Genomic DNA, 19,188 nt, shown 5'->3' with positions numbered 1-19,188 from the left:
TGCATCAATTGAGAAGACCATATGGTTCTTCTCTCTCCTCTTATTAATGTGTTCTATCACATTGATTGATTTGTGAATGTTGAACCACCCTTACATCCTGGGGATAAATTCCACTTGGTCGTGGTGCATGATTCTTTTAATGTATTGTTGGATCCTGTTAGCTAGGATACTCATCAGGGTTATCATTCTGAAATTCTCCTTTTTGATGGGGTCTTTGCCTGGTTTGGGGATCAAGGTAATGCTGGTCTCAGAGAATGAGTTTGGAAGTTTTCCTTCTGTTTCTATTTTTTGAAACAGCTTCAGGAGAATAGGTATTATTTCTTCTTTGAATGTTTGGTAGAATTCCCCCTGGACTTTTGTTTTTTGGGAGGTTTTTGATCTCTGCTTCAATCTCGTTAGTGGTTATTGGCCTAATCAGGTTGTCAATTTCTTCCTGTTTCAGTCTTAGGAGTTTGTAGGTTTCCAGGTAGGCATCCATTTCTTCCAGTTGCTCAATTTATTGTCATATAGTTGTTGATAATGATAATAATTTCTAATAATTGTTTCTATTTCCTTGGTGTTAGTCGTGATTTCTCCCTTTTCATGCATAATTTTATTAATCTGGGTCCTTTCTCTTTTCTTTTGGATAAGTCTGGCCAGTGGTTTATCAATCTTATTAATTCTTTGAAAGAACCAGCTTCTAGTTTTGTTAATTTGATCTACTGTGCTACTGGTTTCTTATTCATTGATCTCTGCTCTAATCTTAATTATTTCTCTGCTAATGTGTGGCTTAAGCATTGTTTGTTGTTTATTCTCTAGTTCTTTAAGCTGTAAAATTAGTTGGTGAATCCAGGATTTTTCTTTTTCTTTTTTTTTTTTTTTGAGTGAGGCTTGAATGGCTATGTATTTTCCCCTTAGGAACACCTTTGCAGTAACCCATAGGTTCTGGACCAATGTGTTTTCATTCTCATTCGTTTCCATGAATTGTTTAGGTTTTTCTTTGATTTCCTGGTTGACCCAAACATTCTTGAGCAGAGTGGTCTTTAGCTTCCAAGTGTTTAAATTCCTTCCAAAATTTTCTTCTGACTGAGTTCCAGTTTTAAAGCATTATGGTCTGAGAATATGCAGGGAATAATCTCAGTCTTTTGGTATTGGTTGAGACCTGATTTTTGACCCAGTATGTGGTCTATTCTGGAGAAAGTTCTGTGTGTGCTTGAGAAGAATGAGTATTCTGTTGTTTTAGGGTGGAATGTTCTGTATATATCTATGAGGTCCATCTGGTCCAGTGTGTCATTCAAAGCTCTTGTTTCTTTGTTGATTTTCTGCTTAGATGATCTGTCTATTGCTGAGAGTGGAGTATTGAGGTCTCCTACAATTAAAGTATTATTATCAATATGATGCTTTATTTTGGTTAACAGTTGTCTTATGTAGATGGCTGCTCACATGTTGGGGACATAGATATTTACAACTGTTAGATCTTCTTGTTGGATAAACCCTTTAAGAATGATATAGTATCGGGCGCCTGGGTGGCTCAGATGGTTAAGCATCTGCCTTTGGCTCAGGTCATGATCCCAGGGTCCTGGGATCGAGTCCCGCATCAGGCTCCCTGCTCCTTGGGAGCCTTCTTCTCCCTCTGCTTCTCTCTCTCTCTCCCTCTCTCTCTCTCCCTCTGTCTCTCATGAATAAATAAATAAAATCTTAAAAAAAATTCTAAAAAAAAAGAATGATATAGTATCCTTATGTGTCTCTAACTACAGTCTTTAGTTTAAAATCTAATTTGTCTGGTATAAGAATTGCTACTCCAGCTTTCTTTTGAGGTCTGTTGGCATGGAAGATGGATCTTCATCCCTTCACTTTCAGTCTGGATGTATCATTAGGTTCAAAATGAGTCTCTCATAGACAGCATATGGATGGGTCCTGTCTTTCTATCCAGTCTACAACCCTGTGCCGTTTTATGGGAGCATTTGGATCGTTCACATTGAGAGTGATTATTGAAAGATATGAATTTATTGTCATCACGTTGCCTGTGAAGACCTTGTTTCTATAGATTGTCTCTGTATATTTCTGTTCTATATCACTCTTGGGGTCTTTCTACTTTTATAGAACCCCCCTTAATATTTCTTGCAGGATTGGCTTAGTGGTCACATATTCTTTCAGTTTCTGCCAGTTTTGGAACCTCTGCATTTCTCCATCCATTCTAAATAACAACCTTGCAGATAAAGTATTTTTAGCTGCATGTTCTTCTCATTTAGTACCCTGAGTATGTCTTGCTAGCCCTTTCAGGCTTGCCAGGTCTCTGTGGATAGGTCTGACGTTATTCTGATGTTCCTCCTTCTGTGCTGGAACAAACAATCCTAATATTTGTGTGGAATCAGAAAAGACCCCAAATCACCAAGGAAATGTTGAAAAAGAAAAACAAAGCTGGGGGCATCACGTTGCCTGATTTCAAGCTATATTACAAAGCTGTGATCACCAAGACAGCATGGTACTGGCACAAAAACAGACATATAGACCAATGGAACAGAATAGAGAACCCAGATATGGACTCCCAACTCTATGGCAAAATAATCTTTGACAAAGCAGGAAAAAACTTGCAATGGAAAAAGTTTCTTCAATAAATGGTGCTGGGAAAAGTGGACAGCCACATGCAGAAGAATGAAACTCGACCATTCTGTAACACCATTCACAAAGATAAACTCAAAGTGGATGAAAGACCTCAATGTGAGACAGGAATCCACCAAAATCCTAGAGACCAACATAGGCAGTAACCTCTTCGACATCGGCCACAGCAACTTCTTTCAAAATATATCTCCAAAGGCTAGTGAAACAAAAGCAAAAATGAACTGTTGGGATTTCATCAAGATTAAAAGCTTCTGCACAGCAAAGGAAACAGTCAAAACAAAGAGGCAACCCACAGAATGAGAGAAGATATTTGCAAATGACACTACAAACAAAGCACTGATTTCCAAGATCTATAAAGAACTTCTCAAACTCAAACTTCTCAAACACAAAAACAAACACCCAAAAAACAAATGATCAAGTCAAAAAATGGGCAGAAGACATGAACAGACACTTCTCCAAAGAAAACATACAAATGGCTAACAGACACATGAAACAATGTTCATCATCATTAGCCATCAGGGAAATTCAAATCAAAACCACATTGAGATACCACCTTACACCAGTTAGAATGGCAAAAATGGACAGGGAAAGAAACAACAAATGTTGGATAGGTTGTGGACAAAGGGGAACCCTTTTACACTGTTGGTGGGAACGCACGTTGGTACAGCCACTTTGGAAAACAGTTGGAGGTGCGTCAAAGAATTAAAAATAGAGCTAGCTACCCTATGACCCAGCAATTGCACTGCTGGGTATTTACCCCAAAGACACAGATGTAGTGAAAAGAAGGGCCATATGCACCCCAATGTTCATAGCAGCAATGTCTGCAATAGCCAAACTGTGGACAGAGCCAAGATGCCATTCAACAAATGAATGGATAAAGAAGATGTGTTCCATATATACAATGGAATATAACTCAGCCATCAGAAAGGATGAATACCCAACTTTTACATCAACATGGATGGGACTGGAGGAGATTATGTTAAGTGAAATAAGTCAAGCAGAGAAAGTCAATTATTGTATAGTTTCACTTATTTGTGGAACATAAAGAATAGCATCGAGGACATTAGGGGAAGGAAAGGAAAAAGGAAGGGGGGAATCAGAAGGGGAGACAACCACGAAAAACTATGGTCTCCAAGAAACAAACTGAGGGTTTTAGAGGGGAGGGGGATGGGAGGATTAGTTAGCCCCGTGATGGGTATTAAGGAGGGCATGTACTGCATGGAGCACTGGGTGTTACACCAAAACAATGAATCATGGATCATTAGATCAAAAGCTAATGATGTATTGTATGGTGACTAACATAACATAATAAAATAAATTAAAATTAAAAAAAATATGGCTTCAATCTTGACTGCCCTAGTGATACTCAGAGCCTAGTGGGGAAAACAGATAATTACAGTAATGTGATAAGTGCTGTAATAAAAGGTTTTATGAGGTGCTGAGGGTGAACAAAGGAGAAAGTTTTCTACCACTTATTTTGGACAGAGAGGGCACATGTGTGGGGGAATTCACAGAGGAACTGATGCTTGGGATGAAGTTAGATTATTTCTAATAATTTATGGATCCAGCATCATACATTTGTTCAGGGTACAGAAATTCAGTTTCTGAGCCCACCATAAAAAGAAAAAATATTTTGATTACTAGACCAGAGGACCATCATTTTTGAAGGGAATCACCATGTCTTGGATTAACACTACTTTTGAGAGGGGTATTTTCCTAAACCCTTTCCCACCCCTGGTTGGAATAAGTGTCTCTCTTCAAGTATGAGTCTGTCTTCCCCATCTCTTTGTTAGTTCAGTGAAGTACTATACCATTAGCAGATGCTTGGTATGTGCTGGATGTCTGTTTATGGATTAGTGAATATGCTTACCCCTTGTCTTAACATATTCCTTCATTCATGCATTCATTCAACAAATTTTTTGAGCAACTACTTTTTGTCAGGGCTTCAGCTAGTTTGTGGGGCTATAACATTAAAAAAAGCTCTCACAGTCTGATCGAGGAGACAGACAAACTAAGAGGTTGTTGTTGGTAAGTGCTTAGTGAGGGAAAGGAAAAGGTGGCCTAAAGGCATAGACAGAGGACTAAAGAGCATTCCAGGCAGAGGGAACAGCATGTGCAAAGGCCTGGAGTCAAGACAATATGGTATCTTTGAGCAATTAAAAAAAATGTTAGTCTGGACCAGAGAGTATGTCTGAGGGTTTGAGAATTGTTGTCAGTCAGAATTTGCAGTCTTGGAAACTACATCTTCTGGGGGTGCCATCACCTTGGACAAGTGAGACAAACCCACTTGGCCCACAGACCATGTACTCAAAAAGCCCAGAGACTCAGTACATTTTCCTCTAGCCTTGTCTTTATCATTCAACATCTAAAGCATAAACCCTTCTGGCCACTTGAGTCTCTCTGGCACCATCATAATCCACCCACTCCAAATATTTCCTTAACTTTCCAAACAATTCCAATGTGCCTTCCAGAACTTTAGTTGCATAATCTGCAGCATTTCCCTCATTATTTTATCACTTCTTTAAGGATTGCCTCCATGAACTGGAACCAAGCTTTCCCCTAACAACACAGCTGCCTGACCCTGCAACACTCTTGAACAATGATTTTATGTTTCTCTCACACCCCATATGCCTCTGGAGATTAGGTATTTCCCTTGGTCCCTTTGATATTTTGGGACTAAAAGTCTCCAAACAGCTTGAAAAAAGAAAAAAAAATAGAACAACAACAACAACAACAACAAAAAAAAACTCTGTTCCTTTGAGATACACACTATCCAGTTCCCCACCTACTCACTCTTCCAGCATTTAGTAATGATTTTGTTAAATGGTTCAGTCTTTCCTCCATCTCTACTTCAGATGTCATTCCTGATGACTTCCAAGCCTCTGTTCCTTGACCTCCTCACATCCATTGAGTTCTCAATTTTCTTTCAGCAACATGTTCTCACTGTCACACTTTGGATCTTAACAGTCCCTATAACTGCCACCCCTACTATCACTGATCAAATGATTTTACTTTCTGACCAAAACTTCAACTTCATGGCCCACTGACCCCTCCATTGCATGCCATTCCATCGGATCTAATTTTTATTTATTCTCTGTCATATCCAGCTTTGATTCCATAAATCATAATTTTAATAACACTCCTACCAAAACTCCAAACTCTCTTGCCTTCTGTCTTTCATTCACACCATCTAACAAAGTACTAAAATGGATGAGCTTGGTTTATTTCCATTTTATATACCTGCACCTCATTAACACAGCTTGAAAATCTACCAAAGGGAAGATGGCTATCTGTACAATTATAATTACCAACCTTCCCTTCACAGTCAAATTTCCCAAAAGGTGAAAGTACCTTCATTTCCTCAACTCCCACCCATTCTTTGATTTGTCCAATCTGGATTCTACCAACCATTTCTTGTTTAATATAACCATGACTTCCAGATCACTAAGTAGGCAGGTATTTTTCAGTCCTCAATTTACTTGACCTCTTAGCAACATTTCATACTGCTGCACATTCATTACTTCTTGAAAAATTAATTTTTGGCTTCCAAGACATAATACTCTCTTGGTTTTCCTCTTACATATTTGTCTGACAGCATATCCAGTTGCCTATTTAGTACCCCATCTTGCCATCTCAAACTCAATAAAATACAAAGCCAAATTTATTATGCCCACCATCTGAAGGTCTCCAATACCCTTCCCAATATTCTTTATCCAGTGAATGTCATGCCCAACCATTCAGTAATATCAAGCAAGAAAACTGACACTCTTTCTTGACACTCCCCTCTCCTTTAGCCTCAGTATTTTATTATCAAGTCTTGGGTATTTTTCTAAACCTCTAGAATCTGACTATTAAGACTTGGAGATTTTACCTCTTTTACATTTCTTTAATCTGTTATCTTGTTAGTTCAAGCTACTATTCTTTTTCCTACTTTATTTATATAGCTTCTTTATTGATCTCCTTGATTACACTTTGTCCTGGGAAATGTTATAGAGTTAAAACCAGGATAATTTAGTGACTGGATGCAGAGATGAAAGAAGGAGGAATCCTAGGTGATGTTCAAAGTTTTTATTTGAATGACTAGATAGGTGATGTTTTTAATAAACGAGATAGAGACCACAGGAAGAAGATGAGTTTTGAGACTTCCGAAGTAATCTGTGCATAGGCTGTGGTTGAATACATAGGGTTGGATAAGATAACCTAAAAAGTAAAATAAAAGTGGAAGAAAAACCAAAGCTTGAGAAGTAGGATTACTATTTTCAGGAACATTCTAGCTTTTAATAACACTTACAAAGAAAAAAGAAAAAAACACTGCTAGAAATTTTCACCAGTAGGTATTCTTGTTACACATAGACTCTTCAACAAATGAGGTTTTTTATTAGACTATTTACATATGTGCTAGTTGTTTTTCTTGTCTATTAAACTGCAGACCATGGAAGGACAGTGACATGATTAGAAAAGAAATCCCACAATGTAGGGGCGCCTGGGTGGCTCAGTCATTAAGCGTCTGCCTTCAGCTCAGGTCGTGATCCTAGGGTTCTGGGATTGAGTCCCATGTCGGGCTCCCTGCTCCATGGGAAGCCTGCTTCTCCCTCTCCTGTTCCCCCTGCTTGTGTTCCCTCTCTCGCTGTGTCTCTCTGTCAAATAAATAAATAAAATCTTAAAAAAAAGAAATCCCACAATGTAACTGCTTTTACTTAAAAATCAAAAGTACTAGTTTCAAATAAGCCTGATAATCCTACTTCAGTTTTTAAAGATTTTTTTCATTTATTTGAGAGAGAGAGACAGAGCACAAGTGAGGGAAGGGGCAGAGGGAGAGGGAGAAGCAGACTCCCTGTTGAGTGGGGATCCCATTGTGGGGCTCCATCCCAGCACCCTGAGATCATGACCTGAGCTGAAGGCAGAGGGTTAACTGACTAAGCCACTCAGGTGCCCCCTATTTCATTTTCTTAGTCAATTTTTTCTCACTTTCCTAGATTACTTAGCTCGCCTCAAATATCTATCACTTTCTCCAACTATCCTGAATCTCAAATGATGAAATTAATTCTAATTTTATAGGGAAATTGAGGCTATGAGAAGAGAACCATCCAACAAACCCCACCTTTAAATCTACCAAACTACTTTCTTCTATGTTTCTATTACAATTTTATCCTGTTATTGTGGATGAACTATCTTTCCATCTTGATAAAGAAAATCATTCCACAATGCACTATATTTCAGGCTCTCATCTATGTATTTTTTTCTGTCTTTGCCTTTTCCTACTCTATAAGTTGATCCCATTCTCCTGTTTCATTGCCAGATGCACATAAACATGTAATAAAGCCTTCTTTTCTTAAATTCTTAACTTGAGCTTGCCCAATACTCTAGTTTTATCACTTATCTCCACTCCTCTTTAGAGAAAATATATTTTAACAAATTTTCTACATGTGTACTCTTTACAATCTTCCATTCTTTCTGTCTATATAAGTATATATGGACACAGAAAAGTGAATGAAACATAAAGCCATAATTTAAAAAATATTTACAAAGTGATAAGTAATGTAACCACAATCCAGGTGAAAACAACAACAACAACAATAACAAAAACCCAAAGAATTTTATCAGTACTCTGGGGGGGGGGGGTGGAACAAGATGGCAGAGGAGTAGGAGACCTGGATTTGTCTGGTCTCAGGAATTCAGCTGGATAGGGAATCAAACCATTCTGAACACCTACGAACTCAACAGGAGATCGAAGAAAAGAATAGCAACAACTCTGAACAGAAAAGCCACCACTTTCTGGAAGGTAGGACGTGCAGAGAAGTGAATCCAAGGTGATATTCGGGAGGATAGATGGAGGAGGGGGTCTCCGTCGGTCGCTTCTGGCAAGTGATAGAGCATCGGAGCACAAAATCGGAACTTTTAGAAGTCCGCTCCACTGAGGAATATCACTCCAGTGGCTAAGCAGGGGGTGGAAACTTCGAGGGACTGTGTGATCTCAGGATCCTCAGGATCACAGAAAGACCGGGGGTGCCTGAGTGCGGCAGAGCTCCCAGGTATCAGAGTGGGGAAGCCAGCTGTAGAGACAGAGCCAAGGTGTGGGCTCTCAGGTCGGGGTGCCATAAACTGTGATCGGCGACATTATCGGGCCACTGCTCCTCCAGCAGGGACCCAACAAGCGGCAAATCCGGGGAGACTCCCCTTCCTCCCCTGAGTGGAGCAGCGCGGGAGCTCACTGCAAGGATCTGCCAGGATTGGAGACTCCACACCAAGTCCGGTGCCAGAGATAGAAACACTTGGTCACAGGCCGGGTGAGCACAGAGTGCGGCTGGAGACCAGGGAGACGGGAGTGATTGACTGCTTTCCTCTGGGGGCACACTGAGGAGCGGGGCCCTGAGTTCTTGCCTCCTCTGGGGTGGAGATTGGGAGGCCGTCATTTTCACTCTCGTCCTCCAAAGCTGTACCGAAAGCTTGCAGGGAACAAAATCTCCTGAGAGCAAACCCGAGCAGACTACTTGGCCCGGACCGACAAGGGTGGGACAATTCCACCTCTGGCAAAGACACTTGGGAACCACGGCAACAGGCCCCTCCCCCAGAAGATCAGCAAGAACAGCCAGCCAAGACCAAGTTTACCCATCAATGAGAACGGCAGAACTCCAGCGTTAGGGGAATACTGCACATAGAATACATGGCTTTTATACCATGATTCTTTAGTCCTTCAAAGCTAATTTTTTTAACTGTCTTTTTTTTTGAATTATTCTTTTTCCCTTTTTCAACCAACAACTTATCAAACCGTTTTTAAAAAAATTATTTTCCATTTTTAGAGTCATATTCTATCCCTTCAGAGTAGTTACCCTTTTTTTGTCATATATATATAAGTTGTTCTCTCTTTAAAATTTTGAGATACAATTTCTTCTAACAGAACAAAATATACCCCAAATCTCTAGTGCATGGCTTTGTTCTAGTCTCCTGCCTGATCACATCCCCCCTTTTTTCTTTCTTTCTTTCTTTTCTTTTAAATCCTGTTCTTTCTTTTTTCAAACAACTTCTTATCTTATAAATTCTTTTATAAAATTTTTTATAATTTTCATCTTTACAGTCATATTCCATCCCTTCATCGTATCAACCCTTCTTTTATGTATTTATTTATTTATTATTTATTTATTTATTTTTAAAGATTTTATTTATTTATTTGAGAGAGAATGAGAGACAGAGAGCATGAGAGGGAAGAGGGCCAGAGGGAGAAGCAGACCCCCCGCCGAGCAGGGAACCCGATGTGGGACTCAATCCTGGAACTCCAGGATCATGACCTGAGCCGAAGGCAGTCGCTTAACCAACTGAGCCACCCAGGCACCCTCAATCCTTATTTTTAAAATACGTAAGTCTTTCTTCTTTTAAAATTTTGGGAGGCACTTTCTTCTAACAGACCAAAATGCACCCAAAATCTAGTGTGTGGCACTGATCTATGCACCAGCCTGATCATATTTGATCATATTCTGTTTTATTTTGTTTTGTTCTCTTCGTGTTTGTTTTTATCTTTTTCTTTTCTTTTTTTTTTTCTCTTTCTTTTTTCTTTCTTTCCCTTTCTTTTCCCCTGGTTTCAGGTCTTTTCTGATTTATTTAGAGTTTATTTTCTGGGCACGTTGTTACCCTGTTAACATTTTGTTCTCTCATTCATCTGTTCTCCTCTGGACAAAATGACAAGATGGAAAAAATCACCTCACAAAAAGAACAAGAGGTAGTACCGTCTGCCAGGGACCTACTCAATATGGACATTAGTATGATGTCGGACCTAGAGTTCAGAATCATGATTTTAAAGATACTAGCTGGGCTTGAAAAAAGCATGGAAGTTATTAGAGAAACCCTTTCTGGAGAAATAAAAGAACTAAAATCTAACCAAGTCCAAATCAAGAAGGCTATTAATGAGGTGCAGTCAAAAATGGGGGCAATAACTGCTAGGATAAATGAGGCAGAAGAGAGAATCAGTAATATAGAAGACCAAATGATGGAAAATAAAGAAGGTGAGAAAAAGAGACGTAAACAACTACTGGATCACTAGGGCAGAACTCAAGAGATAAGCGATAACATAAGATGAAATAACATTAGAATAATTGGGATCCCAGAAGAAGATGAAAGAGAGAGAGGGGCAGAAGGTATATTGGAGCAAATTATAGCAGGGAACTTCCCTAATGTGGGGAAGGAAACAGGCATCAAAATCCAGGAGGCACAGAGAACCCCTCTCAAAATAAATAAAAATATGTCAACACCCCGACATCTAATAGTAAAACTTACGAGTCTCAGAGACAAAGAGAGACTCCTGAAAGCAGCTCGGGAGAAGAGATATGTAACCTACAATGGTAGAAACATTAAACCAAACACTGTAATAAGAGATGAGGAAGGACACTATATCCTACTTAAAGGGTCTATCCAACAAGAAGATCTAACAATTGTAAATATCTATGCCCCTAACATGGGAACAGCCAATTATATAAGCCAATTAATAACAAAAGCAAAGAAACACATTTACAACAATAAAATAAGAGGGGGGGAATTTAACACCCCCCTCACTGAAATGGACAGATCATCTAAGCAAAAGATCAACAAGGAAATAAAGACTAAATGACACACTGGACCAAATGGACTTCATAGACATATTCAGAACATTCCATCCCAGATCAATAGAATACACGTTCTGCTCTAGTGCCCATGGAACATTCTCCAGAAGAGATCACATTCTAGGTCACAAAGCAGGACTCAACCGCTACCAAAAGATTATTATTATTCCCTGCACATTTACAGACTACAAGCTTTGAAACTAGAATTCAATCACAAGAGGAAATTCGGAAAGAATTCAAATACATGGAGGCTAAAGAGCATCCTACTAAAGAATGAGTGGGTCAACCAGGAAATTAAAAAAGAATTAAAAAAAATTCATGTAAACCAATGAAAATGAAAACACAACTGTTCAAAATCTTTGGGATACAGTAAAGGCAGTTCTAAGAGGATAATATATAGCAATATAAGCCTTTCTCAAGAAACAAGAAAGGTCTCAAAAACACAACCTAACCTTACACCTAAAGGAGCTAGAGAAAGAACAGCAAATAAAGCCTAAACCCAGCAGGAGAAGAGAAATAATATAGATAAAAGAAGAAATCAATGAAATGGGAACCAAAAGAACAGTAGAACAGATCAACGAAACTAGGAGCTGGTTCTTTGAAAGAATTAACAAGATTGATAAACCCCTGGCCAAACTTATCAAAAAGAAAAGAGAAATGACCCAAATCAACAAAATCATGAGTGAAAGAGGAGAGATTACAACCAACACCAAAGAAATACAAACAATTATAAGAACACATTATGAGCAACTATATGCCAGCAAATTAGATAACCTGGAGGAAATGGATGGATTCCTAGAGATGTATCAACTACCAAAATTGAACCAGGAAGAAATAGAAAACCTGAACAGACCTATAACCACTAAGAAAATTGAAGCACTCATCAAAAATCTCCCAACAAACAAAAGCCTTGGGCCAGATTTCTTCCCAGGGGAATTCTACCAAACATTTAAAGAAGAATTAATACCTATTCTCCTGAAACTGTTCCAAAAAATAGAAATGGAGGGAAAACTTCCAAACTTGTTTTATGAGGCCACCATTACCTTCTTCCCAAACCAGACAAAGACCCCATCAAAAAGGAGAATTACAGACCAATATCCCTGATGAACATGGATGCAAAAATTCTCACCAAAATACTAGCCAATAAGATCCAACGGTACATTTAAAGGATTATTCACCAGGACCAAATGGGATTTATCCCTGGGCTGCAAGGTTGGTTCAACATCAATAAATCAATCAATGTGACACAATACATTAATAAAAGAAAGAACAAAAACCATGTGATCCTCTCAATCGAAGCAGAAAAAGCATTTGACAAAGTATAGCATCCTTTCTTGATCAAAACTCTTCAGAGTATAGGGATAGAGGGTACATACCTTAATATCACAAAAGCCATCAATGAAAAACCTACAGCAAATATCATTCTCAATGGGGAAAAATTGAGAGCTTTCCCCCTCAGGTCAGGAATGCAGCAGGGATGTCCACTATCACCACTGCTATTCAACATAGTATTAGCAGGCCTAGCCACAGCAATCAGACAACAAAAAGAAATCAAAAGCATCCAAATCGGTAAAGAAGAAGTCAAACTCACTGTTTGTAGATGATATGATGCTTTATGTGGAAAACCCAAAAGACTCCACCCCAAAACTGCTAGAACTCATACAGGAATTTAGTAAAGTGGCAGGATATCAAATCAATGTACAGAAATCAGTGGAATTCCTATACACCAACGACAAGACTGAAGAGAGAGAAATTAAGGAGTCGATCCCATTTACAATTGCACCCAAACAATAAGATACCTAGGAATAAATCTAACCAAAGAGGCAAAGGGTTTGTACTTAGAAAACTATAAAATACTCATGAAAGAAATTGAGGAAGACACAAGGAAATGGAAAAACATTCCATGCTCATGGATTGGAAGAAAAAATATTGTGAAGATGTCAATGCTACCTAGGGCAGTCTACACATTCACTGCAATCCCCAACGAAATACCATCCACTTTTTTCAAAGAAATGGAACAAATAATCCTAAACTTTGTGTGGAAGCAGAAAAGACCCCGAATAGCTAGAGGAATGTTGAAAAAGAAAAGCAAAGCTGACGGCATCACAATTCCGGACCTCCAGCTCTATTACAAAGCTGTCATCATCAAGACAGTATGCTACTGGCACAAAAACAAACACATAGATCAGTGGAAGAGCATAGAGAGCCCAGAAATGGACCCTCAACTCTATGGTCAACTAATCTTTGACAAAGAAGGAAAGAATGTCCAATGGAAAAAAACAGTTTTTTCAACAAATGGTGTTGGGAAAATTGGACAGCCACATGCAGAAGAATGAAAGTGGACCATTTCCTTACACTGCACACAAAAATAGACTCCAAATGGTTGAAAGACCTAAACGTGAGACAGGAGTCCATGAAAATCCTAAAGGAAAGCACAGGCAGCAACCTCTTTGACCTCAGCCGCAGCAAATTCTTCCTAGAAACATTGCCAAAGGCAAGGGAAGCAAGGGCAAAAATGAACTATTGGGATTTCATCAAGATTTTTGCTTTTTCACAGCAAAAGAAACAGTCAACAAAACCAAAAGACAACCAACAGAATGGGAGAAGATATTTGCAAATGACATATCAGATAAAGGGCTAGTATCCAAAATCTATAAAGAACTTATCAAACTCAACACCCAAAGAACCAATAATCCAATCAAGAAATGGGGAGAAGACATGAACAGACATTTTTCCAAAAAAGACATCCAAATGGCCAACAGACACATGAAAAAGTGCTCAACATCTCTCGGCATCAGGGAAATCCAAATCCAAATCTAAATGAGATACCACCTCACACCAGTCAGAATGGCTAAATTTAACAAGTCAGGAAATGACAGATGTTGGTGGGGATGCGGAGAAAGGGTAACCCTCCTACACTGTTGGTAGGAATGCAAGCTGTTGCAACCACTCTGGAAAACAGTGTGGAGGTTCCTCAAAAAGTTGAAAATAGAGCTGCCATACAATCCAGTAATTGCACTACTGGGTATTTACCCCAAAGATACAAATGTAGGGATCCTAAGGGGTACATGCACCCCGATGTTTATAGCAGCAATGCCCCCAATAGCCAAACTGTGGAAAGGGCCAAGATGTCCATCGACAGATGAATGGGTAATAAAGAGGTACAGATTTGTACCTCTGAAACAAATAATGCAATATATGTAAGAAAGAAAAAGGAGAAGATAACAGGAGGGGAAGAATGAAGAGGGGGAAATCGGAGGGGGAGATGAACCATGAGAAACGATGGACTCTGAAATACAAACTGAGGGTTCTAGAGGGGTTGGGGGTGGGGGAATGGGTTAGCCTGGTGATGGCTATTAAGGAGGGCATGTTCTGCGTGGCACACTCGGTGTTATGCCAAACAATGAATCATGGAACCCTATATCAAAAACTAATGATATAATATATGGTGATTAACATTAGAATAAAAAAAATTAAAGAAAAAAAAGAATTTTATCAATACTCCAGACACAGTCCCTTGTCTCTCAATATCTTGTTCTTGTTCTTCCTTATCAAAACATCATTCCTCCCTAGGAGTACATAACTATCCTTAGTTTTATTAGAATCACTTTTCTGCTACACATTTTAGTCTCACCACTTATGTATGCATCCCAAAATAAGGTGGTTTGCCTTTGCCCGTTTTTACAATATGTATAAATAGAAATTCATTGTATACTTTTTTTTTAATTGTCTTTGTGAGATTCATCCATGGCAACATTGCAGTTTGTTCATTGTCATTGCTGTATAGTATTCCACTAAATGAATATACCAAAATTAATTTATCCATTTTCTGTTGATGGACATAAGATTCTTTCTATTTTTGGATTATTACAAATAAGGTTACTATCAATATTCTTGTACATGTATCCAGGCACACATGCAAAGGAGTTTCTCTGGAATATAATATAATTAGTGGTGGACTTGCTAGATCATATGTGTGTATATCTTCCAACTTAGTAGATAATATCAATTTTCTAAAGTGATTGTATCAAATTGTACTCGCCTCAGAACTATACAATAGTTCCCACTGCTTTATATTCTTGCAAAAATTTAATATTTAATATTGTCAGTCTGTACAATTTCATTCAGTCTTGTGGCTGAATTATAATGTTTGTTATTTAAAATTTCTTTATATAATGGCTAATGGAATTGAATACCTTTTCTATATTGTTGTGGGCCATGTGGTTGTCTTTTATGAAACACCTATTAAGACATATTGATAGTCTTGTTCTTATTTGTAACGCTTCTTTATATAATCTGTATACTAATCCTTACTAACTTTGCATTTTAAAAATATCTTCTACAACTTGGTAGCTTATTTTTCACTCTTATTTAAGCTCCATCTTGTTTAATGAACAGGAATTTGTAGTTTGAATGTAGTTGATTTATTTAATTTGGCCAGAAATGTTTTCTAGTGTGTGATCTGAAGTTGGGAACTAATTCATTTTTTCTATATGTATAATCAATTTTCTTTTCTTTTCTTTTTTTTTTTTTTTGGTAGCTTCTACTACCTTATTTTTTTTTTGTTATGTTGTTAGCCACCATACTGTACATCATTAGTTTTTGATGTAGTGTTCAATGATTCATTAGTTGTGTATAACACCCAGTGCTTTCACAGAACTAATTATTATTTTTTTTAAGATTTTATTTATTTATTTATCAGAAAGAGAGAGAGCACAAGCAGGGGGAGCAGCAGGCAGAGGGAGAAGCAGGCTCTCTGATGAGCAGAGAGCCGGTTGTGGGACTTGATCCCAGGACCCTGAGATCATGACCTGAGCTGAAGGCAGATGCTTAACCAACTGAGCCACCCAGGTGTCCCTCACAGAATTAATTATTAATAACACTTTTACCACTGCTCTGTAGTGCCACATCTATAATATTTACTATGTTTCATTGGTTTACTTTTCTATTCTGAGTGCAGGGGCTTTTTTTAAACTGTGGAATCTTTTTTTTTTTTAAGATTTTATTTATTCATTTGAGACACTGAGATACAGAGACAGAAAGAGAGAGCATGAGCGGGGGGAGAGGCAGAAGGAGAGGGAGAAGCAGGCTCCCCACCAAGCCAGGAGCCTGATGTGGGGCTCTATTCCAGGAAGCCGGGACCATGGCCCGAGCCGAAGGCAGACGCCCAACCATCTGAGCCACCCAGGCGCCCTAAACTGTGGAATCTTTAGTGACTGAAATGTTGTGTGATATTTCATAGACATTTAATAAATATTTATTGAATTAAAAAATAAATAAATAAATATTGAATTAATAATTGAATGAATGAAAAAAGATGATCCACTGAAATAATTATGAAACATATCAGTGTACATTTATCATAATTCAATTGTCCCAAGGAAAATTGACTAGAAAAGGTAAGTATACTTACACCATTACAATATGATGACTACTATTTATTTATTGAATAAATAATTGGAACTGATAAATTACTATTTTAAAAAATAATTAATTTTATTTATTGTTTATTGAATTATAATTAACATAGAGTGTTATATGTTTCAGATGTATAAATGACTTTCTTAAGGAAACATCAAACTATACTATACATGTGAACTAACCTCATATTTTCATAGAACAGATCATCTTCATTAGGAGAATTAGATATAGACTGGACATATGTCAAATTTTGTATGTCTCTTCCTCAATCTTTAATCAAATTGTTTGGAAAATTTTGATTCTAGATCTAAAACAATAAGGCCCATAAAATAAATTTTTAAAGTTCTTATTAGACACTTAGAACTTTAGAAGCTAAAGGACCCTGAAAGTTTATCAAATATACTCCTTTCATTTTACAGTTGAAGAAAGCAGCCAAGGAGGCAAAATAATTTGTTTAAATTTGCATACCTATTTACTAACAGATGTGGACTACAACACTGATTTCCTAGGCAGTGTTTTGTTTTGTTTTTTAATTGCACAAGCTCATCATGTCCATTGGATTTCAAAATACCAAGATTAAAATAGGATTTTTACTTTAAAAGAATGATTTTTAAATAACTTAAGGCACAATATAGTCTCTTCCTCTCCTCCCCTCCCCCCTCCCTCTCCTTCTTCTTCTTCTTCTTCTTTCTTCTTCTTTTTTCTTCTTCTTCTTCTTTTTAATTACTATATTACTACTTGCAATAATTTCATTTCTAACAGATTGCTCTTGAAGTCTGCAAACTGCTGCATACATATTTTAAAATACATTTCTATGGCTCCAGATCTACATGGATGTATAACTTGTCTACAACATAGTGATTCTAACATAGCATTTTAAAATTAAAATTTGTTATAAAACATCAACCACAGATCTCTGTATTTATATTGCACCTCTACAATGTTATTATGTTTACCTCATGGCCAATCTAACTTTCTTCTCCCTATAAAATTTTAGTGTGTCATTTGTTAACATTTCTTGCTTATAGTGTAACCTCTTCCCGGATGCAGTGCTAATTGTATTTTTGGATTAACTTCGCATTCTAGCTTAATTGGCTCTACTTTAATTTGAAGTGGTGCAGTTTTGAATCTGCTGACAATTTAAAGCTCCTTTTCAAAGGTTTAAAAGGAAGACATAAAGAAATACTTTTATCCAAAGTTGGCATTTAATGACGTGGTATTGTATTTAAAAACTTGGCTCTGTGTAGTGAAGTAGAAAAGTCCCTTCATACCTTCTTAAATAAAGAAAACTGTATAATGGGAAATAACAGAAGGAAAATACTCTCCACACCCAACTCTCTCATCCTCTCTATTAGCAAAAGCATCACATAGAAAACAAGTATAGAAAGAATTCATTGATCCTTTACATCTCTTGCTTTTTATGTTTTGTATGCCATTTCAAAATCTGTAGTGTCAAGCACAAAACAATATCTTCTTGATCTGCATGCATATGTGAATTAATATTGTGCTGTTTTAAAAATTTTGCCAAATCAAAGCATCTTCTTCAAACCCATTTCTTTTTCCTCTTCTTAGTGACAGCCACTGAGATTGTGCTGCTCTCCTTTCTTCTCTTCCATTTCTGTTCTTTACTATTGGAGTCTAAAATATTGAATTTGGATGGTATAAGAGTCCACTTTCTAGTTTAGTTTAGAAATCCTGCTTAAGGAATAAAATCAGTAAGATGATGACAACAGTTTTCAGACCTTTCTTTCTACAGAAACACCAATTCTTACAACCAATTATGGACACAAGTATCTTTGTGGGACCCTAGTAGTCCAGCAGAGAGGTCCTAGCATCCTGTTGGAGCAAAAAAAATAATGTAGGGATAGATGCATTGAGAAGAGTTACAATAATAGTTTTACTTTACTCACTGTATCTCTCTTCCAAGGCAGCATGGATTAGTGCTAAGAGATACTCCTTCAGCTTAAAACTTTTCACAAAAGAAAATAACAGTGTAGTTAATGCCTGGCTTCCCCAGCCATGTCGGATGTTGTTCAAGAGAACCAGTTCTTTCTCACCTAACCCAGGACATTGAGGGAATTGGCTAGGCTGAATAGTCTGGGAGAAGCTAGATGCAGGGAAAAGAGGCAAGGGTTCATGGTAACCAGGGTGCAGAACCCAATAAATGTCCAGTTTCTACTAACTGTCTCACAATACCACCAAAAGGCCTGCTCATGAACATTGTAGGATTCATCACCTGTGGACTACCCAATCTATACCACAATCACACTGCTATGTGTGCCCTTCCCTCTCACATAGCCACAACTCTCAGTACACCCTTACAGTGGCATATGTGAGACTCTGAAGATCATGAATGGGCACATGTAGATGGTTAGTTCATGCTGCTGGGTTGGTAGTAGGCACTTAATCTTGAAAACTTCAGGGCAATGCCTAAGGGAAAATACGTAAGAAACTCTCAGCATATGGTCTGACTTTACAGGATCAAAAGAAGGCATAAAATCCTAAGACTTCCTCCCCAAAGGGGGACACGAAAACTGCACTGGATGCATCCATAGAGAAGTTCTGAGAGAAGCCC

Source organism: Zalophus californianus, chromosome X, assembly GCF_009762305.2.
Source record: "Zalophus californianus isolate mZalCal1 chromosome X, mZalCal1.pri.v2, whole genome shotgun sequence".
Classification (NCBI taxonomy): domain Eukaryota; kingdom Metazoa; phylum Chordata; class Mammalia; order Carnivora; family Otariidae; genus Zalophus; species Zalophus californianus.
Note: the sequence above shows the minus strand (reverse complement) of the source record.